Source organism: Panulirus ornatus, chromosome 8, assembly GCF_036320965.1.
Source record: "Panulirus ornatus isolate Po-2019 chromosome 8, ASM3632096v1, whole genome shotgun sequence".
NCBI lineage: Eukaryota > Metazoa > Arthropoda > Malacostraca > Decapoda > Palinuridae > Panulirus > Panulirus ornatus.
Window position 1 is genome coordinate 33,248,331 of NC_092231.1, and position 23,812 is coordinate 33,272,142.

General features: G+C 43.9%; 1 non-coding gene across 1 annotated transcript; it reads right to left on the reverse strand.

Moving 5' to 3' along the window:
• Nucleotides 1-23,196: 23,196 nt before the first annotated feature.
• Nucleotides 23,197-23,269, reverse strand: TRNAR-UCG (transfer RNA arginine (anticodon UCG)). Its single transcript has one exon. It is a non-coding gene; the product is annotated as a tRNA-Arg (tRNA).
• Between the last annotated feature and the right edge of the window lie 543 nt (nt 23,270-23,812).

Here is a 23,812-nt window from a genome sequence, read left to right on the forward strand (position 1 = left end):
AAGCTGGTGACTGAGTTTGGTAAAGTGTGTGAAAGAAGAAAGCTGAGGGTAAATGTGAAATAGAGCAAGGTTATTATTAGGTACAGTAGGGTTGAGGGACAAGTCAACTGGTAGGTAAGTTTGATTGGAGAAAAACTGGAGGAAGTGAAGTGTTTTAGATATCTGGGAGTGGATTTGGCAGCAGATGGAACCATGGAAGCGGAAGTGAATCATAGGGTGGGGGAGAGAGTGAAAGTTTTGGGAGCGTTGAAGAATGTGTGGAAGTCGAGAACATTATCTCGGAAAGCGGAAATGGGTATGTTTGAAGGAATAGTGGTTCCAACAATGTTATATGGTTGCGAGGCGTGGGCTATAGATAGAAATGTGCGGAGGAGGGTGGATGTGCTGGAAATGAGATGTTTGAGGATAATATGTGGTGTGAGGTGGTTTGATCGAGTAAGTAATAATAGGGTAAGAGAGATGTGTGGTAATAAAAAGAATGTGGTTGAGAGAGTAGAAGAGGGTGTTTTGAAATGGTTTGGTCACATGGAGAGAATGAGTGAGGAAAGATTGACCAAGAGGATATATGTGTCAGAGGTGGAGGGAACGAGGAGAAGTGGGAGACCAAGTTTGAGGTGGAAAGATGGAGTGAAAAAGATTTTGAGTGATCGGGGCCTGATCATGCAGGAGGGTGAAAGGCGTGCAAGGAATAGAGTGAATTGGAACGATGTGGTATACCGGGGTCGACGTGCTGGCAATGGATTGAACCAGGGCATGTGAAGCGTCTGGGGTAAACCATGGAAAGTTTTGTGGGGCCTGGATGTGGAAAGGGAGCTGTGGTTTCGATGCATTATACATGACAGCTAGAGACTGAGTGTGAACGAATGTGGCCTTTGTTGTCTTTTCCTAGCGGTACCTCGCGCACTTGCGGGGGAAGGGGGTTGTTATTTCATGTGTGGCGTGGTGGCGATGGGATTGAATACACGCAGACAGTATGAATTATGTACATGTGTATATATGTATATGTCTGTGTGAGTATATATATGTATACGTTGAGATGTATAGGTATGTATATTTGCGTGTGTGGACGTGTATGTATATACATGTGTATGTGGGTGGGTTGGGCCATTCTATCGTCTGTTTCCTTGCGCTACCTCGCTTATGCGGGAGACAGCGACAAAGTGAAATAAATGATATATATATATATATATATATATATATATATATATATATATATATATATATATATATATATATATATATATATATATTTCTCACATACATTCTTCAAAGCAAACACCTGATCCACACATCCTCTACCACTTCTGAAACCACACTGCTCTTCCCCAATCTGATGCTCTGTACATGCCTTCACCCTCTCAATCAATACCCTCCCATATAATTTACCAGGAATACTCAACAAACTTATACCTCTGTAATTTGAGCACTCACTCTTATCCCCTTTGCCTTTGTACAATGGCACTATGCACGCATTCCGCCAATCCTCAGGCACCCCCTTTTTTAATAAATTCCACTGCAATACCATCCAAACCTGCTGCCTTGCCGGCTTTCATCTTCCGCAAAGCTTTTACTACCTCTTCTCTGTTTACCAAATCATTTTCCCTAACCCTCTCACTTTGCACACCACCTCGACCCAAACACCCTATATCTGCCACTCTGTCATCAGACACATTCAACAAACCTTCAAAATACTCATTCCATCTCCTTCTCACATCACCACTACTTGTTATCACCTCCCCATTTACGCCCTTCACAAATGGATTTGTATGTAGCATTTATGGATCTGGAGAAGGCATATGATAGAGTTGATAGAGATGCTCTGTGGAAGGTATTAAGAATATATGGTGTGGGAGGCAAGTTGTTAGAAGCAGTGAAAAGTTTTTATCGAGGATGTAAGGCATGTGTACGTGTAGGAAGAGAGGAAAGTGATTGGTTCTCAGTGAATGTAGGTTTGCGGCAGGGGTGTGTGATGTCTCCATGGTTGTTTAATTTGTTTATGGATGGGGTTGTTAGGGAGGTAAATGCAAGAGTCTTGGAAAGAGGGGCAAGTATGAAGTCTGTTGGGGATGAGAGAGCTTGGGAAGTGAGTCAGTTGTTGTTCGCTGATGATACAGCGCTGGTGGCGGATTCATGTGAGAAACTGCAGAAGCTGGTGACGGAGTTTGGTAAAGTGTGTGGAAGAAGAAAGTTAAGAGTAAATGTGAATAAGAGGAAGGTTATTAGGTACAGTAGGGTTGAGGGTCAAGTCAATTGGGAGGTGAGTTTGAATGGAGAAAAACTGGAGGAAGTGAAGTGTTTTAGATATCTGGGAGTGGATCTGTCAGCGGATGGAACCATGGAAGCGGAAGTGGATCATAGGGTGGGGGAGGGGGCGAAAATTTTGGGAGCCTTGAAAAATGTGTGGAAGTCGAGAACATTATCCCGGAAAGCAAAAATGGGTATGTTTGAAGGAATAGTAGTTCCAACAATGTTGTATGGTTGCGAGGCGTGGGCTATGGATAGAGTTGTGCGCAGGAGGATGGATGTGCTGGAAATGAGATGTTTGAGGACAATGTGTGGTGTGAGGTGGTTTGATCGAGTAAGTAACGTAAGGGTAAGAGAGATGTGTGGAAATAAAAAGAGCGTGGTTGAGAGAGCAGAAGAGGGTGTTTTGAAATGGTTTGGGCACATGGAGAGAATGAGTGAGGAAAGATTGACCAAGAGGATATATGTGTCGGAGGTGGAGGGAACGAGGAGAAGAGGGAGACCAAATTGGAGGTGGAAAGATGGAGTGAAAAGCATTTTGTGTGATCGGGGCCTGAACATGCAGGAGGGTGAAAGGAGGGCAAGGAATAGAGTGAATTGGAGCGATGTGGTATACAGGGGTTGACGTGCTGTCAGTGGATTGAATCAAGGCATGTGAAGCGTCCGGGGTAAACCAAGGAAAGCTGTGTAGGTATGTATATTTGCGTGTGTGGACGTGTGTATGTACATGTGTATGGGGGGGGGCTGGGCCATTTCTTTCGTCTGTTTCCTTGCGCTACCTCGCAAACGCGGGAGACAGCGACAAAGTATAAAAAAAAAAAAAGAAAAAAAAAAAAAAAAATATATATATATATATATATATATATATATATATATATATATATATATATATATATATATATATATATATATATATATATATATATATATATATATATATATATGTGTGTGTGTGTGTGTGTGTGTGGTTTTGCCATGTTTCGTCTGTTTCCTTGCGCTATCTCACTGACGCGGGAAACGGCGGTTAAGTATTTAGTATTAAGTGTTATACTTAGTCGCTGTCTCTCGCTCAAAATCTTTTTCACTCCATCCTTCCACCTCGAATTTGGTCTCCCACTTCTTCTCGTTCCCTCCACCTCTGACACATATATCCTCTTTGTCAATCTTTCCTCACTCATTCTCTCCCTGTGACCAAACCATTTCAATACACCCTCTTCTGCTCTCTCAACCACACTCTTTTTCATTACACACATCTATCTTACCCTTTCATTACTTACTCGATCAAACCACCTCACACCATATATTGTCCTGAAACATTTCATTTCCAACACATCCACCCTCCTCAACACAGCCCTATCTATAGCCCAGGCCTCGCAACCATATAACATTTTTGGAACCACTATTCCTTCAGACATACTTATTTTTGCTCTCCGAGTTAATGTTCTCGCCTTCCACACATTCTTCAACGCTCCCAGAACCTTAGCCCCCTCCCCCGCCCTGTGACTCACTTCCGTTTCCATGGTTCCATCCGCTGCTAAATCCACTCCCAGACATCTTAAACACTTCACTTCCTCCACTTTTTCTCCATTCAAACTTACCTCCCAATCAATTTGTCCCTCATCCCTACTGAACCTAATAACCTTGCTCATATTTACATTTACTCTCAGTTTTCTTCTTTCACACACTTTACCAAACTGTCACCAACTTCTGCAGTTTCTAACTCGAATCAACCACCAGCGCTGTATCATCAGCGAACAAGTGACTCTTTTCCCAAGCCCTGTCGTCCACAACAGACTGCATACTTGCCCCTCTCTCCAAAACTCTCGCATTCACCTCCCTAACATCCCCATCCACAAACAAATTAAACAACCATGGACATCACGCACCAGTGCCGCAAACCGACATTCACTGGGAACCAATCACTTTCCTCTCTTCCTACTTGTACACATCCTTACATCCTCGATAAAAAACTTTTCACTGCTTCTAACACTTGCCTCCCACACCATATATTCTTAATACCTTCCACAGAGCATCTCTATAACTCTATCATATGCCTTCTCCAGATCCATAAAAAGCTACATTTCAAATCCAATTTGCTTTTCTAAGTATTCTCACATACATTCTTCAAAGCAAACACCTGATCCACACATCCTCTACCACTTCTGAAAAACCCCATGCTCTTCCCAATCTGATGCTCTGTACATGCCTTCACCCTCTCAATCAATACCCTCCCATATAATTTACAGGAATACTAAACAAACTTATCCCTCTGTAATTTGAGCACTCATCTTCCCCCCTTTGCTTTTGTAAAAGGGGCATAGCACCTTCCCCCAAACCCTCAGGCACCCCCCAATGGTCATACATAAAAATAACCTTACAAAGTAAAATCACCCCCCCCCTTTTTTTTAAAAATTTCCCATGCAATACATCCAACCTGTGCCTTCCCGGTTTCTTTTCCCGCAAAGTTTTTATACCCTTTTTGTTTCCCAAATCATTTTCCCTCCCCTCTACTTTGCACCCCCCCTGGGCCCAAAAACCCCTTATCTGCATTACCCTGAAAAACATTCAACAACCCTTCAAAATCTCATCCTTCCCCTTCCACATCCCCATATTGTATCACCTCCCTTTGGCCCTTCACTGAATTTCCCCATTTGCCCCCTCTTTCTTAGCACTTATTTACCCCTTCCCAAAAACATCTTTTTTTTTCCCCCTAAAAATTTAATGAATTTTCCACCCAATCTATTTGCCTCTCTTTCCCTTTTGACCTTTCCCTTTTTGACCCCCTGTCTCTTTCTTTTATACATTCCCCCACTCAGTTTTTTTTTCCTCAAAAATGCCCAAACCCTCTCTTTCTTTTCCAATAATTTTTATTTCTTCATCCCATAAAATTTCCCCTTAGCCCCCAAAAGATAATGATCAGAACCCCCAGTTGCCCCTTCAGCACATTAACATCCAAAAGTCTTTTTTTTTCGCGCGCCTGTAATTAACCGTAACCCAATAAGCTTTTGGGCCCATTCTCCTACTTAATGAAATTTATGTTTTCGTTTTTAAACCCAGGTATTCCCAACCCCCAGCCCTTTTCGACTTTAAATTCAAGCTCTTCCCTTTCCAAAAACTGAACCCCCCATGTATAAATTTTCCCTCAACTGCCCTTTACTCCCCTTTCATTCAAATCACCCATATATCCCCCGGTCTCGTGATTAAAATTTTTAATATATTTTATATATATATTAATATATATTTTATATATATATATTTATATATATATATATTATATATATATTATATATTTTATTCGCCTTTTCCCCACGATAGCGAGGTAGCGTTAAAAAGAGGAGGGCCTTTGAGGGAATTTTCCTCCCCTGGCCCCTTTCTGTCCTTCTTTTTGGGGGAAAAAAAAAAACGAGAGGGGGGGATTTCCGCCCCCCATCCCCCCCCTTTTAGTCCCTTCTACGACACGCGGGATTATGTGGGAAGTTTTCTTTTCCCCCATCCCCAGAGATTTTTGGCAGTTTTCCCCCAAAATTACCCGTCCTGCTGGCTCTTCCTGCGTCAGGTGACAGGACGTCATCCCCCGTTGGCCCCTCATCTACCCGTCTCATAGAAGAAGTGCTGCTGTGTGGGGAGTTTCAGGGTTGTGAAGCAACAGAGGCAGACTTCACGCCGTGTTTGGGGTCCACACCAGTTCCTCAACACCCGATTGGACACCCCGTTGGGATTTTGGGCGACCACGTACCCAAAAGGTATTTTTTTGGCCCGAAGTAGACGACGGCTATATATATACTATATCTCTTTGGGGGGTTTGGCAGCCAATTGCGTGCTCTTTGTCCTCAGGTTGCTCACGGCTGGCCCAAAGGTACTTCGTCCCGCATTTATTTTAAATGGCGGTCGGGGGAAAACGAAGGACAGTGCCCATGCTGTGTCCTCCCCACGCACACTTTTCCCCCTAAGTGGAATTTAAAGTTTTTCGTGACGTTTCAAACTGCTTTATTTGAGAGGTGATAACCCTTTTATCTCGTGTGGGGAGCGGTCAGAGGGTCACGATGTAAACCACTCCTTTTTCCCCTTTTTAAGGAATTGAAAAAAGAGGAAAAGGCCACCCATCCCAAAAAGGAAAGGGGAGGGGAAGAGCCCCCGCGAACAGGGACTGGCCCGCGAGAATCGCGTGTGGTGGTAAGAGGCGCCCGGCGTGGTGGGTTTTTTAGAAGATACCCCCGCAGCCCGACCTGACCCCGCTTCCGGGAAACCCCAGGAGCCAACCCTGAACCCGATCCCCAGGAGAACACCCCAGTAGCCAGACCTGATGATCCCCAGGAGAACACCCCGCAACTAGTCGTATCTTGATCCCGCAAAATTACCACCAAGAGGTAAAGATGATTTTGCCAGAAAAACCCCTTTTTCCAAAGTGGTTACTCAGGAACCTCCCCTGCATGGAGAGCAGGAGGTGCACCCTTCCTTGGGATTGCAGTCAAGTAGTTGCACGGACGTGATCCTTGCTGTGGTTAAAGAAAGTTTCTTTCCCCCCCACCAGTGTGCTATAGTTTTTGAAATTTGAACCTTGCAACTAAACCCCGCAGGTGGTAGAGTGCCCGCAGTGTATCGAGACAGACTTCCCCAGAACTTTTTTAAAGGGGAAGTAAATGTTTAAGTTGTGTACTGGAGTGATAGTTTTTCAAAAAAATAGTGAAATTGGAAAAGAATGTAGCTTGACATTGAAGCTTATTCTTTCATTGAAATGTGAACAAAGGGAAGCATTTTTTCAAAGTGATAGAGATGGAAAGCAAAAAGGTGTTTTTTCATGAATGTACTGGGAAACTTGAGGTCCAGATTAAATTTTGGTCTGTGCAAGACTTTATTATGGCGGATGCCCAACAAACCTACCCTCATGTATCCAAGTATGGTTTACTTTGTGTAATGAAGACAATTGAGAAACATCATAAGCCAATATTCCAGTTTCATGATAAAGAAGAAGTGGCCCAGGCAGTATGATACAGTGGTTAAATTCATGAAAACTACTATTGACGTTTGTGTAAATGAATTATACATTTCCCTTTTCCATAACCAGAGGTTGAACCATTATGTGACATTCATTTTTCATTTCATTTCAAGCAAAGAGTTTCAGTTTTTCTAAATTATTTCTTACATTTTTCATATATATTAATTATTTATATATATTATATTATAATATATATATTTTATAAATATTTATATTATACTATTATATTATTATTATTGGGGATAGGGGAGAAAGAATACTTCCACGTATTCCCTGCTTTGTCGTGAAGGCGACTAAAAGGGGAGGGAGCGGGGGGCTGGAAATCCTCCCCTCTCTTTTTTTTTTCAATTCCAAAAGAACGAACAGTGAAGGGGGCCAGGTGAGGATATTCCCTCGAGGCCCAAAGTCCTCTGTTCTTAACATACTCGCTAAGCGGGAAATGGTGAATAGTATGAAAAAGAAAAAAAAAAAAATTTTGTATATATTATTATATATATAATATATATATTTATATATATATATATCCCTGGGGATAGGGGAGAAAGAATACTTCCCACGTATTCCCTGCGTGTCGTAGAAGCGACTAAAAGGGGAGGGAGCGGGGGGCTGGAAATCCTCCCCTCTCGGTTTTTTTTTTTCAATTTTCCAAAAGATAGGAACAGAGAATTGGGCCAGGTGAGGGTATTCCCTCAAAGGCCCAGTCCTTGTTCTTAACGCTACCTCGCTAATGCGGGGAAATGGCGAATAGTTTGAAAAAAAAAAAAAATATATATATATATGAAATTATATATATATATATATATATATATATATATATATATATAATATATATATATATTATATATATTATATATTTTAATATATATATATGATTATATAATAGATGATATATATATATATTTATATATATTATATAGATAATATATATATATAGTGTATATATATATATTATCCCTGGGGATAGGGAGAAAGAATACTTCCACGCATTCCTCACGTGTCGTAGAAGCGACTAAAGGGACGGGAGTGGGGGGCCAGAAATCCTCCCCTCCTTGTATTTTAACTTTCTAAAAATGGGAAACAAAGAAGGAGTCACGCGGGGAGTGCTCATCCTCGTAGGCACCAGATTGGGGTATCTAAATGTGTGTGGATGTAACCAAGATGAGAAAAAAGGAGAGATAGATAGTATGTTTTGAGGAAAGGAACCTGGATGTTTTGGCTCTGGTGAAACGAAGCTCAAGGGTAAAGGGGAGATGGTTTGGGAATGTCTTGGGAGTAAAGTCAGGGGTTAGTGAGAGGACAAGAGCAAGGGAAGGAGTAGCACTACTCTGAAACAGGAGTTGTGGGAGTATTGTGATAGATGTAAGAAAGTAAATTCTAGATTAATATGGGTTAAAACTGAAAGTTGATGGAGAGAGATGGGTGATTATTGGTGCATATGCACCTGGGCATGAGAAGAAAGATCATGAGAGGCAAGTGTTTTGGGAGCAGCTGAATGAGTGTGTTAGTGGTTTTGATGCACAATACCGGGTTATAGTGATGGGTGATTTGAATGCAAAGGTGAGTAATGTGGCGTTGACGGAATAATTGGTATACACGGGGTGTTCAGTGTTGTAAATGGAAATGGTGAAGAGCTTGTAGATTTATGAGCTGAAAAAGGACTGGTGATTGGGAATACCTGGTTTAAAAAGCGATATATACATAAGTATACGTATGTAAGTAGGAGAGATGGCCAGAGAGCGTTATTGGATTACGTGTTAATTGACAGGGCGCGAAAGAGAGACTTTTGGATGGTTAATGTGCTTGAGAGGTGCAACTGGAGGGATGTGTCTGATATCATTATCTTGTGGAGGCGAAGGTGAAGATTTGTAGGGTTTTCAGAAAAGAGGAGTGAATGTTGGGGTGAAGAGGGTGGTGAGAGTAAGTGAGCTTGGGAAGGAGACTTGTGTGAGGAAGTACTAGGAGAGACTGAGTACAGAATGGGAAAAAGGTGAGAACAAAGAGAGTAAGGGGAGTGGGGAGGAATGGGATGTATTTAGGGAAGCAGTGATGGCTTGTGCAAAAGATGCTTGTGGCATGAGAAGCGTGGGAGGTGGGTTGATTAGAAAGGGTAGTGAGTGGTGGGTTGAAAAAGTAAGATTATAGTGAAAAGAGAAAGAGAGAGACATTTGGACGATTTTTGCAGGGAAAAAATGCAAATGAGTGGGAGATGTATAAAAGAAAGACAGGAGAAAGAGAAAGGTGCAAAAGGTGAAAAAGAAGGCAAGTGAGAGTTGGGGTGAGAGAGTATCATTAAATTTTAGGGATAATAAAAAGATTTTTGAAAGGAGGTAAATAAAGTGCGTAAGACAAGGGAGCAAATGGGAACTTCAGTGAGGGGAGCTAATGGGGATGTGATAAACAAGTAGTGGTGATGTGAGAAGGAGATGGAGTGAGTATTTTGAAGGTTTGTTGAATGTGTTTGATTATAGAGTGCAGATATGGAGTGTTTTGGTCGAGGTGGTGTGCAAAGTGAGAGGGTTAGGGAAAGTGATTTGGTAAACAGAGAAGAGGTAGTAAAAAGCTTTGCGAAAGATGAAAGCCGGCAAGGCAGCAGGTTTGGATGGTATTGCAGTGGAATTTATTAAAAAAGGGGGTGACTGTATTGTTGACTGGTTGGTAAGGTTATTTAATATATGTATGATTCATGGTGAGGTGCCTGAGGATTGGCGGAATGCTGCATAGTGCTATTGTACAAAGGCAAAGGGGATAAGAGTGAGTGCTCAAATTTACAGAGGTATAAGTTTGTTGAGTATTCCTGGTAAATTATAGGGAGGGTATTGATTGAGAGGGTGAAGGCATGTACAGAGCATCAGATTGGGGAAGAGCAGTGTGGTTTCAGAAGTGGTAGAGGATGTGTGGATCAGGTGTTTGCTTTTAAAGAATGTATGTGAGAAATACTTAGAAAAGCAAATGGATCTGGAGAGGGCATATGATAGAGTTGATAGAGATGCTCTGTGGAAGGAAATAAGAATATATGAGTGGGAGGCAAGTTGTTAGAAGAAGTTAAAAGTTTTCATCGAGGATGTAAGGCATGTGTACGTGTAGGAAGAGAGGAAAGTGATTGGTTCTCAGTGAATGTTGGTTTGCGGCAGGGGTGTGTAATGTCTCCATGGTTGTTTAATTTGTTTATGGATGGGGTTGTTAGGGAGGTGAATGCAAGAGTTTTGGAAAGAGGGGCAAGTATGCAGTCTGTTGTGGATGAGAGAGCATGGGAAAAGAGTCAGTTGTTGTTCGCTGATGGTACAACGCTGATGGCTGATTCGTGTGAGAAACCGCAGAAGCTGGTGACTGAGTTTGGTAAAGTGTGTGAAAGAAGAAAGCTGAGGGTAAATGTGAAATAGAGCAAGGTTATTATTAGGTACAGTAGGGTTGAGGGACAAGTCAACTGGTAGGTAAGTTTGATTGGAGAAAAACTGGAGGAAGTGAAGTGTTTTAGATATCTGGGAGTGGATTTGGCAGCAGATGGAACCATGGAAGCGGAAGTGAATCATAGGGTGGGGGAGAGAGTGAAAGTTTTGGGAGCGTTGAAGAATGTGTGGAAGTCGAGAACATTATCTCGGAAAGCGGAAATGGGTATGTTTGAAGGAATAGTGGTTCCAACAATGTTATATGGTTGCGAGGCGTGGGCTATAGATAGAAATGTGCGGAGGAGGGTGGATGTGCTGGAAATGAGATGTTTGAGGATAATATGTGGTGTGAGGTGGTTTGATCGAGTAAGTAATAATAGGGTAAGAGAGATGTGTGGTAATAAAAAGAATGTGGTTGAGAGAGTAGAAGAGGGTGTTTTGAAATGGTTTGGTCACATGGAGAGAATGAGTGAGGAAAGATTGACCAAGAGGATATATGTGTCAGAGGTGGAGGGAACGAGGAGAAGTGGGAGACCAAGTTTGAGGTGGAAAGATGGAGTGAAAAAGATTTTGAGTGATCGGGGCCTGATCATGCAGGAGGGTGAAAGGCGTGCAAGGAATAGAGTGAATTGGAACGATGTGGTATACCGGGGTCGACGTGCTGGCAATGGATTGAACCAGGGCATGTGAAGCGTCTGGGGTAAACCATGGAAAGTTTTGTGGGGCCTGGATGTGGAAAGGGAGCTGTGGTTTCGATGCATTATACATGACAGCTAGAGACTGAGTGTGAACGAATGTGGCCTTTGTTGTCTTTTCCTAGCGGTACCTCGCGCACTTGCGGGGGAAGGGGGTTGTTATTTCATGTGTGGCGTGGTGGCGATGGGATTGAATACACGCAGACAGTATGAATTATGTACATGTGTATATATGTATATGTCTGTGTGAGTATATATATGTATACGTTGAGATGTATAGGTATGTATATTTGCGTGTGTGGACGTGTATGTATATACATGTGTATGTGGGTGGGTTGGGCCATTCTATCGTCTGTTTCCTTGCGCTACCTCGCTTATGCGGGAGACAGCGACAAAGTGAAATAAATGATATATATATATATATATATATATATATATATATATATATATATATATATATATATATATATATATATATATATATATATATATATTTCTCACATACATTCTTCAAAGCAAACACCTGATCCACACATCCTCTACCACTTCTGAAACCACACTGCTCTTCCCCAATCTGATGCTCTGTACATGCCTTCACCCTCTCAATCAATACCCTCCCATATAATTTACCAGGAATACTCAACAAACTTATACCTCTGTAATTTGAGCACTCACTCTTATCCCCTTTGCCTTTGTACAATGGCACTATGCACGCATTCCGCCAATCCTCAGGCACCCCCTTTTTTAATAAATTCCACTGCAATACCATCCAAACCTGCTGCCTTGCCGGCTTTCATCTTCCGCAAAGCTTTTACTACCTCTTCTCTGTTTACCAAATCATTTTCCCTAACCCTCTCACTTTGCACACCACCTCGACCCAAACACCCTATATCTGCCACTCTGTCATCAGACACATTCAACAAACCTTCAAAATACTCATTCCATCTCCTTCTCACATCACCACTACTTGTTATCACCTCCCCATTTACGCCCTTCACAAATGGATTTGTATGTAGCATTTATGGATCTGGAGAAGGCATATGATAGAGTTGATAGAGATGCTCTGTGGAAGGTATTAAGAATATATGGTGTGGGAGGCAAGTTGTTAGAAGCAGTGAAAAGTTTTTATCGAGGATGTAAGGCATGTGTACGTGTAGGAAGAGAGGAAAGTGATTGGTTCTCAGTGAATGTAGGTTTGCGGCAGGGGTGTGTGATGTCTCCATGGTTGTTTAATTTGTTTATGGATGGGGTTGTTAGGGAGGTAAATGCAAGAGTCTTGGAAAGAGGGGCAAGTATGAAGTCTGTTGGGGATGAGAGAGCTTGGGAAGTGAGTCAGTTGTTGTTCGCTGATGATACAGCGCTGGTGGCGGATTCATGTGAGAAACTGCAGAAGCTGGTGACGGAGTTTGGTAAAGTGTGTGGAAGAAGAAAGTTAAGAGTAAATGTGAATAAGAGGAAGGTTATTAGGTACAGTAGGGTTGAGGGTCAAGTCAATTGGGAGGTGAGTTTGAATGGAGAAAAACTGGAGGAAGTGAAGTGTTTTAGATATCTGGGAGTGGATCTGTCAGCGGATGGAACCATGGAAGCGGAAGTGGATCATAGGGTGGGGGAGGGGGCGAAAATTTTGGGAGCCTTGAAAAATGTGTGGAAGTCGAGAACATTATCCCGGAAAGCAAAAATGGGTATGTTTGAAGGAATAGTAGTTCCAACAATGTTGTATGGTTGCGAGGCGTGGGCTATGGATAGAGTTGTGCGCAGGAGGATGGATGTGCTGGAAATGAGATGTTTGAGGACAATGTGTGGTGTGAGGTGGTTTGATCGAGTAAGTAACGTAAGGGTAAGAGAGATGTGTGGAAATAAAAAGAGCGTGGTTGAGAGAGCAGAAGAGGGTGTTTTGAAATGGTTTGGGCACATGGAGAGAATGAGTGAGGAAAGATTGACCAAGAGGATATATGTGTCGGAGGTGGAGGGAACGAGGAGAAGAGGGAGACCAAATTGGAGGTGGAAAGATGGAGTGAAAAGCATTTTGTGTGATCGGGGCCTGAACATGCAGGAGGGTGAAAGGAGGGCAAGGAATAGAGTGAATTGGAGCGATGTGGTATACAGGGGTTGACGTGCTGTCAGTGGATTGAATCAAGGCATGTGAAGCGTCCGGGGTAAACCAAGGAAAGCTGTGTAGGTATGTATATTTGCGTGTGTGGACGTGTGTATGTACATGTGTATGGGGGGGGGCTGGGCCATTTCTTTCGTCTGTTTCCTTGCGCTACCTCGCAAACGCGGGAGACAGCGACAAAGTATAAAAAAAAAAAAAGAAAAAAAAAAAAAAAATATATATATATATATATATATATATATATATATATATATATATATATATATATATATATATATATATATATATATATATATATATATATATATATATATATGTGTGTGTGTGTGTGTGTGTGTGGTTTTGCCATGTTTCGTCTGTTTCCTTGCGCTATCTCACTGACGCGGGAAACGGCGGTTAAGTATTTAGTATTAAGTGTTATACTTAGTCGCTGTCTCTCGCTCAAAATCTTTTTCACTCCATCCTTCCACCTCGAATTTGGTCTCCCACTTCTTCTCGTTCCCTCCACCTCTGACACATATATCCTCTTTGTCAATCTTTCCTCACTCATTCTCTCCCTGTGACCAAACCATTTCAATACACCCTCTTCTGCTCTCTCAACCACACTCTTTTTCATTACACACATCTATCTTACCCTTTCATTACTTACTCGATCAAACCACCTCACACCATATATTGTCCTGAAACATTTCATTTCCAACACATCCACCCTCCTCAACACAGCCCTATCTATAGCCCAGGCCTCGCAACCATATAACATTTTTGGAACCACTATTCCTTCAGACATACTTATTTTTGCTCTCCGAGTTAATGTTCTCGCCTTCCACACATTCTTCAACGCTCCCAGAACCTTAGCCCCCTCCCCCGCCCTGTGACTCACTTCCGTTTCCATGGTTCCATCCGCTGCTAAATCCACTCCCAGACATCTTAAACACTTCACTTCCTCCACTTTTTCTCCATTCAAACTTACCTCCCAATCAATTTGTCCCTCATCCCTACTGAACCTAATAACCTTGCTCATATTTACATTTACTCTCAGTTTTCTTCTTTCACACACTTTACCAAACTGTCACCAACTTCTGCAGTTTCTAACTCGAATCAACCACCAGCGCTGTATCATCAGCGAACAAGTGACTCTTTTCCCAAGCCCTGTCGTCCACAACAGACTGCATACTTGCCCCTCTCTCCAAAACTCTCGCATTCACCTCCCTAACATCCCCATCCACAAACAAATTAAACAACCATGGACATCACGCACCAGTGCCGCAAACCGACATTCACTTGGAACCAATCACTTTCCTCTCTTCCTACTTGTACACATGCCTTACATCCTTGATATAAACTTTACACTGCTTTTAGCAGCTTACCTCCCGCACCATATACTCTCAATATCTTCCACAGAGCATCTCTATCAACTCTATCATAGTCCTTCTCCAGATCCATTCTTCAAGGCAAACACCTGATCCACACATCCTCTACCACTTCTGAAACCACACTGCTCTTCACCAACCTGATGCTCTGTACATGCCTTTACCCTCTCAATCAATACCCTCTCATATAATTTCCCAGGATTACTCAACAAACTTATACCTCTGTAGTTTGAACGCTCACCTTTATCCTCTTTGCCTTTGTAGAATGGTACTATGTATGCATACATACATTGAACATCCTTACCAACCTGTCAACAACACAGTCACCCCTTTCTTAATGAATTCCACTGCAATACCATCCAAACCCGCCGCCTTGCCGGCTTTCATTTTCCGCAAAGCTTTCAATACCGCTTCTCTGTTTACCAGACCATTATCTCTGACCGTCTCATTTCACACACCACCTCGACCAAAACACCCTATATCTGCCTCTCCATCATCAAACGCATTCAACAAACCTTCAAAATGCTCACTCCATCTCCTTCTCACTTCACCCCTACTTGTTATTACCTCCCCATTAGCCCCCTTCACCGATGTTCCCATTTGTTCTCTTTTCTTACGCACTTTATTTACCTCCTTCCAAAACATCTTTTTATTCTCCCTAAAATTTAATGATACTCTCTCACCCCAACTCTCATTGGCCTCTTTCTTTTATACATCTCCCAGTTATTCGCACTATTTCCCTGCAAAAATCGTTCAAACGCCTCTCTCTTGTTTTTCACTAACAATCTTAACTTCTTCATCTCACTACTCACTATCCTTTTTTTTTTTTTTATCTGCCCACCTACCATCTTTCTCATGCCACAAGCATCTTTTGCGCAAGCCATCACTGCTCCCTAAATACATCCCGTTCCTCCCCCACTCCCCTTACGTCATTCGCTCTTACCTTTTTCCATCCTGCACTCAATCTCTCCTGGTACTTCCTCACACAAGTCTCCTTTCCAAGTTCACTTCCTCTCACCACTCTCTTCACCCCAACATTCTCTCTTCTTTTCTGAAAACCTCTACAAATCTTCACCCTGGCCTCCACAATATAATGATCAGACATCCTTGCAGTTGCCCCTCTCAACACATTAACATCCTAAAGTCTCTCCTTCACGCGCATATCAATTAACACGTAATCCAATAGCGCTCTCTGTCAATCTCTCCTACTTACGTAGACTTATGTATATTTTTCTTTTTAAGCCAGGTATTCCCAATCACCAGTCCTTTTCCAGCACGTGCAGCACATAAATCTATAAGCTCTTCACCATTTCCATTTACAACACTGAACACCCCATGTTCACCTATTACAACCTCAACTGTCACATTACTGACCTTTGCATTCAAATCACCCATCACTATAATCCGATCTCCTGCATCAAAGCTGCTTAAACACTCACTCAGCTGCTCTCAAAACAATTGCCTTTCATTATCTTTGTTCTCATGACCAGGTGCATAGGCACCAATAATCACCCATCTCTCTCCATCCACTTTCAGTTTTACCCATATCAATCTAGAGTTTACTTTCTTCCACTCTGTCACATACTCCCACAACTGTTTCAGGAGTAGTGCTACTCCTTTCCTTGCTCTTGTCCTCTCACCAACCCCTGACTTTACTCCCAAAACATTCCCAAACCACTCTTCCAAAGCTTTTACCTTGAGCTTCGTTTTACTCAGAGCCAAAACATCCAAGTTACTTTCCACAAACATACTAACTATCCTTTTTTCTCATTTTGGTTACATCCACACACATTTAGACACCCCAGTCTGACCCTTCGAGGGGGATGAGCACTCCCCGCATGACTCCTTCTTCTGTTTCCCCTTTAAGAAAGTTAAAAGACTAGGAGGGAAGGGTTTCTAGCCCCCCGCTCCCGTCCCCTTTAGTCGCCTCCTACGACACGCGGGGAATGCGTGGCAAGTATTCTTTCTCTCCTATCCCCTGGGATAGGGGAGAAAGAAAATATATATATATATATATATATATATATATATATATATATATATATATATATATATATATATATATATATATATATATATATATATATATGTGTGTGTGTGTGTGTGTGTGTGTGTGTGTGTGTGTGTGTATTTCCGCCATTTCCCGCGTTTGCGGGGTAGTGTTAAGAATAGAGGACTGAGCCTTTGAGGGTATATCCTCACTTGGCTCCTTTCTCTGGTTTTTTTTTTTTTTTTTTTTTTTGTAGAAGTAAAGAAACAGGAGGGGAGGATTTCCAGCCCCTTCCCTCCCCTTTTATTCGCCTTCTACAACACGCAGGGAATACGTGTGATCATATGTTCATCATGGGCGTTCATGTATTAACCATGTGAGGTGATGTGTTGCCCTTGGGTGATCATATGTTCACCATGGGAGTCATTTGTTCACCATGGGCGATCATATGTTCACCATGGGTGGTCATTTGTTCATCATGGGTGTTCATGTGTTCATTAGGAGTGGTCAAGTGTTCAACATGGGTGATCATCATCACCATGGGTTTATCATATGTTCACCATTGGTGGTCATGTGTTCACCATGGTGTTCATGTGTTCATTAGTAGTGGTTGTTTTCCCCATCGGTGGTCATGTGTTCACCATGTTATACATTCACAGTGTCTGATCATATGTTCACCATGGGTGTCGTGTGTTCACTTGGGGTGGCTAAATGTTCACCATGGGTGGTCTTGTGTTCACCATTGGTGACATATGTTCACCATGAGTGATCATGTGTTCACCATTGATGATCATGTGTTCACCATGGGAGGTCATTGTTCACCATGGGTGATCATGTATTCACCATGGGATGTCATTGTTCACCATGGTTGATCATATTGTCACTATGGGTGGTCATGTGTTCACCATGGATGGTCATTGTTCACCATGGGTGATCATGTGTTCAACATGGCAAGTTATTGTTCACCATGGGTTATATGTTCACCATAGGTGGTCATGTGTTCACCATGGGTGGTCATGTGTTCACCATGGGAGGTCATTGTTCACCATGTGTGATCATTTGTTCACTTTGTAAGTGACCAGAGAGGTCATGTGTTCAACATGGGTGGTCATTTGTTCACAATGGGTGGTCATGTGTTCACTATTGGTGGTCATATGTTCACCATAAGTGATCATATGTTCACTATGGGTGGTCATTTGTTCACCAAGGGTGTTCATGTGTTCATTAGGAGTGGTCTTGTGTTCAACATGGGTGATAACATCTTCATCATGAGTTATCATATGTTCACCATTGGTGGTCATGTGTTCACCATGGGTGTTCATGTGTTCATTACTGGTGGTCATGTGTTCACTATGGGTAATATATTCACCATGTCTGATCGTATGTTCATTGCAGAGATCATATGTTCACCATGGGTGGTCATGTGTTCACCATGGGTCATATGTTCACTATGGCTGATCATACGTTCACTGTAGAGATCATATATTCACCATGGGTGGTCGTGTGTTTGTCATGGGTGGTCATATGTTCACCATGGGTGATCATATTTTCACCAAAGGTTGTCATGTATTCACCATGAGTGATCGTATGTTCACCATGGGAGGTCATATGTTCACCATAGGTGGTAATGTGCTCACCAGGAGGTCATGTCTCCTCCATGAGTGATCGTGTGTTCACAATGGGTGGTCATACGTTCACCATGGGTGGTCATGTGTTCAGAATTGGTGATCATAGGTTCACCATGGGTGGTCATGTGTTCACCACGGGAAATCATATGTTCATCATGGGTGATTATATGTTCACCATTGGTAGTCATGTGTTCACCATGGGTGGTCATGTGTTAATTAAAGGTGATCATGTGTTCACCCATAAAAGGTCGTTCACCGTCGATGGTTATGTGTTCACCATGTGTGGTCATATGTTCACCTTGAAAGTTCATGTGTTTACCAGGGAGATCATGTGTTCAACATGAGTGGTAGTTTATTCACCATGGGTAGTCATTTGTTCACAGTGGGTGATCATATGTTCACCATGGGTGGTCATGTGTTCACCGTGGGTGGTCATATGTTCACCATCCGTGGTCATGTGATCACCATAGTTGATCATATGTTTACCATGGGTGGTCATATGTTTACCATGGGTGGTCATGTGTTCACCACTGGAGGTCATATGTTCATCATGGGTGATTGTATGTTCACCATTGGTAGTCATGTGGTCACCATGGATGGTCATGTCTTCATTAGGGGTGGTCATGTGTTCACCCATAAAAGGTCGTTTACCATCGGTGGATATGTGTTCACCATGTGTGGTCATTTGTTCACCTTGAAAGTTCTTTTGTTCGCCAGGGAGGTCATGTGTTCAACATGGGTGGTAGTTATCTACCATGGGTAGTCATGTGTTCACCAGGTGTGGTCATGTTCACCATGGGACGTCATGTGTTCCAAGGGGTGGTCATGTGTTCACCAAAGGGAATTATGTGTTCACCGGGGGTGGCCATGGGTTCAGGGGAAATCATGTGTTCTCTAGGGAGACATGTGTTTACTAGGGGTGGTCATTCCTCACCATGGGAGGTCATGTGTTCACCATGAGTGGTAAAGTGTTACCAGGGGTGGTCATGTGTTCACCAGGCGAAGTCTTGTGTTCACCAGGGATGGTCCTGTGTTCACCACAGATCATGTGTTCACCAACGGAGGTAATGTATTCACCAGGGGTGGTCATTCTTCGCCATGGGAGGTCATGTGTTCACCACGGATGGTCATTTGTTCACCAAGGGAGGTCATGTATTCACCAGGAGTGGTCATGTGTTCACCATGGGAGGTCATGTGTTCACCAGGGGAGGTTATAAGTTTACCAGGGGAGGTAATGTGTTCTCCAGGGGACGTCATGTGTTCACCAGGGGAGGTCATGTGTTCACCAGGCGTGGTCATTTTTTCCCCATGGGTGGTCATGTGTTCACCAGGAGTGGTCGTGTTCACCAGGGAGTTCTTGTTCACCAAGAGTGGTCATGCTATCACCAGGGGAGGTCATTCGCTCACCAGGAGTGGTCATTTCTTCCCCAGGGAGGTCATGTGTTCAACAAGGGTGGTCATGTGCTCACCAGGGGTGGTCATGTGTTCACCAGGGAGGTCATGTTTTCACCAGGGGAGGTCATGTGTTCTCCAGGGGTGGCCATTTGTTCACAAGGGGAGCCATGTGTTCACCAGGGGTGGTTACATGTTCATTAGGGGAGGTCATGTGTTCATCTGTGGTGGGTCATGTGTTCACCAGGGGAGATCATATGTTCACCAGGGGAGGTCATGTATTCACCAGTGTTTGTCGTTCATCATGGGAGGTCGTATTCACCAGGGAGTTCTTGTTCACCAAGAGTGGTCATGAGTTCACCAGGGGAGGTCATGTGTTTACCAGGGGTGGTCATTTGTTCACCAGGGAGGTCATGTGTTCACCAGGGAGGTCATGTGTTCACCAGGGAGGTCATGTGTTCACCAGGGAGGTCATGTGTTCACCAGGTGAGGTTATGTGCTCACCATGGGAGGTCATTTGTTCACCAATGGAGGTTATGTGTTCATTAGGGGTGGTTATGTGTTCACCAGGGGAGGTCATGTGTTCACCAGGGATGGTCATTTGTTAACCTTGGGAGGTCATGTGTTCAGGAGGGGTGGTCGTGTTCACCAGGGAGGTCGTGTTCACCAGGAGTGGTCACGTATTCACCATGGAAGATGATGTGTTCACCAGGGGAGGTCATGTGTTCACCAAAGGTGGTCATGTGTTCAACAGGGGTGGTAATGTGTCCACCAGGGAGTCATGTGTTCACCAGGGAAGGTAATGTGTTCAACAGGGGTTGTCATGTGTTCACCAGGGGAGGTCATATGTTCCCCAGGGGTGTTCATGTGTTCACCAGAGATCATGTGTTCACTAGGGGAGGTCATGTGTTCACCAGGAGGGGTTATGTGTTCACCAGGGGTGGTCTGTCCTCGCCATGGGAGGTCATGAGTTCACCATGGGTAGTCATGTGTCCACCAGGGGTAGTCATGTGTCCACCAGGAATGGTCATGTGTTCACCACGGGAGATCATGTGTTCACCAGGGTAGGTCAGGTGTTCACCAGGAGAGTTTATGTGTTCACCAGGGGCGGTCTTTCCTTACCACAGGAGGTCATGAGTTCACTATGGGTAGTCATGTGTCCACCAGGGGTGATCATGTGTTCACCAGGGGTGGTCATGTGTTCACCACGGGAGATCATGTGTTCACCAGGGAGGTCATGTGTTCACCAGGGTTGGTCACTTCACCATGGAAGGTCATGTGTTCACCAGGGGTGGTCATTTGTTCAACAGGGGAGGCCATGTATTCACTAGGAGTGGTCATGTGCTCACCAGGGAGATCATGTGTTTACCAGGGGTGGTCATGTGTTCAACATGGACGTCATGTGTTCAACAGGGGAGGTCATGTATTCACCAGGAGTGGTCATGTGTTCTCCATGGAGGTCATATGTTCACCAGGAGTGGTCATGTGTTCACCATGGACGTCATGTGTTCAACAGGGGAGGTCATGTATTCACCAGGAGTGGTCATGTGTTCTCCGTGGAGGTCATGTGTTCACCAGGAGTAGTCATGTGTTCACCATGGACGTCATGTGTTCAACAAGGGTGGTCACGTGTTCACCAAGGGAAATCATGTATTCATCAAGGGAGGTCATGTGTTCATCATGGGTGGTCATGTGTTCAGCAGTGGTGGTCATGTGTTCAGTAGTGGTCATGTGTTCACCAAGAGAGGTCATTTGTTCATCAGGGGTGGTCATGTGTTCACCAGGGGTAGTCATGTGTTCACCAGGGAGGTCATGTGTTCATCAGGGTGGCCATGTGTTCATCAGTGGTGGTCATATGTTCACCAGGGGTGGTCATGTGTTCACCAGGGAGGTCATGTATTCACCTGGGGTGGTCATGTGTTCACCTAAGGTGGTCATGTGTTCACCAGGGAGGTCATATGTTCACCATGGGAGGTCATGTGTTCACCAGGGGTGGTCATGTGTTCACCAGGTGTGGTCATGTGTTCTCCAGGGGAGGTCATGTGTTCACCAGGGGTGGTCATGTGTTCAACAGGGGTGGTCATGTGTTCACCAAGGGAAATCATGTATTCATCAATGGAGGTCATGTGTTCATCATGGGTGGTCATGTGTTCAGCAGCGGTGGTCAAGTGTTCAGTAGTGGTCATGTGTTCACCAGGAAAGGTCATTTGTTCATCAGGGGTGGTCATGTGTTCACCAGGGTGGTCATATGTTCACCAGGGGTGGTCATGTGTTACCAAGGTGGTCATGTGTTCACCAGGAGAGGTCATGTGTTCACCAGGGGTGGTCATATGTTCTCAAGGGGAGGTCATGTGTTACCAAGGTGGTCATGTGTTCACCAGAGGTGGTCATGTGTTCATCAGGATGGCCATGTGTTCAGCAGTGGAGGTCATGTGTTCACTAGGGATGGTCATGTGTTCACCAGGGGAGGGCATGTGTTCACTAGGGGTGGTCATATGTTCACCAGGGGTGGTCATGTGTTCTCCAGGGAGGTCATGTGTTCACGATGGTGGTCATGTGTTCACTAGGGGAGGTCATGTGTTCACTAGGGGTGGTCATGTGTTCTCCAGGGGAGGTCCTGTGTTACCAGGGTGGTCATGTGTTCACCAGGGGTGGTCATGTGTTCACCAGGGGTGGTCATGTGTTCAGCAGTGGAGGTCATGTGTTCACCAGAGGTGGTCATGTGTTCACCTGGGGAGGTCATGTCTTCAACAGGGGTGGCCATGTGTTCAGTAGTGGTGGTCATGTGTTCACCAGGGTTGGTCATGTGTTCACCAGGGGAGGTCATGTGCTCACCAGGGGAGGTCATGTGTTCACCAGGGGTGGTCATGTGTTCACCAGGGGTGGTCATGTGTTCAGCAGTGGAGGTCATGTGTTCACCAGAGGTCGTCATGTGTTCACCTGGGGAGGTCATGTCTTCAACAGGGGTGGCCATGTGTTCAGTAGTGGTGGTCATGTGTTCACCAGGGGTTGTTATGTGTTCACCAGGGGTGGTCATATGTTCACCAGGAGTTGTCATGTGTTCACCAGGGTTGCCATATGTTCATCAGGGGTTGTCATGTGTTCACCAGGGGTTGCCATATGTTCACCAGGGGTTGTCATGTGTTCACCAGGGGTTGCCATATGTTCACCAGGGGTTGTCATGTGTTCACCAGGGGTTGCCATATGTTCACCAGGGGTTTTCATGTGTTCACCAGGGGTTGCCATATGTTCACCAGGGGTGGTCATGTGTTCACCAGGGGTTGCTATATGTTCACCAGGGGTTGTCATGTGTTCACCAGGGGTTGCCATATGTTCACCAGGTTCCTTCAAATATTTATATAAAAGAAAAAAAAATTGGTAACGACCGTGACAGGACTCGAACCTGCAATCTTCGGATCCGAAGTCCGACGCCTTATCCATTAGGCCACACGGTCGGCTGGGAGGACAAGTGTAACAATATATTATAATCATATACGGTGAGGGAATACACACACACACACACACACACATAGACGGACAAGAGAGTTGGTGGATGCAATGTATGGGAGTACTTCCTTTATACAAGGAGTACTGCCACAGTGAATGATGTAATACACTGAGTCATGACGAACCCGTGAACGTGGACGAGATATGGAATGTTGTATGACAGTAGAGGAGGATGTGTATGTCTCTCTCCTCATGATACACGTAATAACTATATACACAGTCAGTGCCAGACTCCCTCCGTAGCTCACGGCCAACACATGCACACACATACGCTCCTCTTTTTTATATCCATAATATAATGGTTTTGTCTTTCCCTTATTCCACTCCACAACATTGCTCAAAAAACACATGTCAACAGCAGATCATATCCACTCCACCACAATTCTGTTGATCTCCATTTTCACTGGTCCATCTCAACAGCATGGACCAGGTATTGGCAACCTCCCTCCCTCACACTCACACACCTTCAACCCAAGTCTGTTGTGCTACAG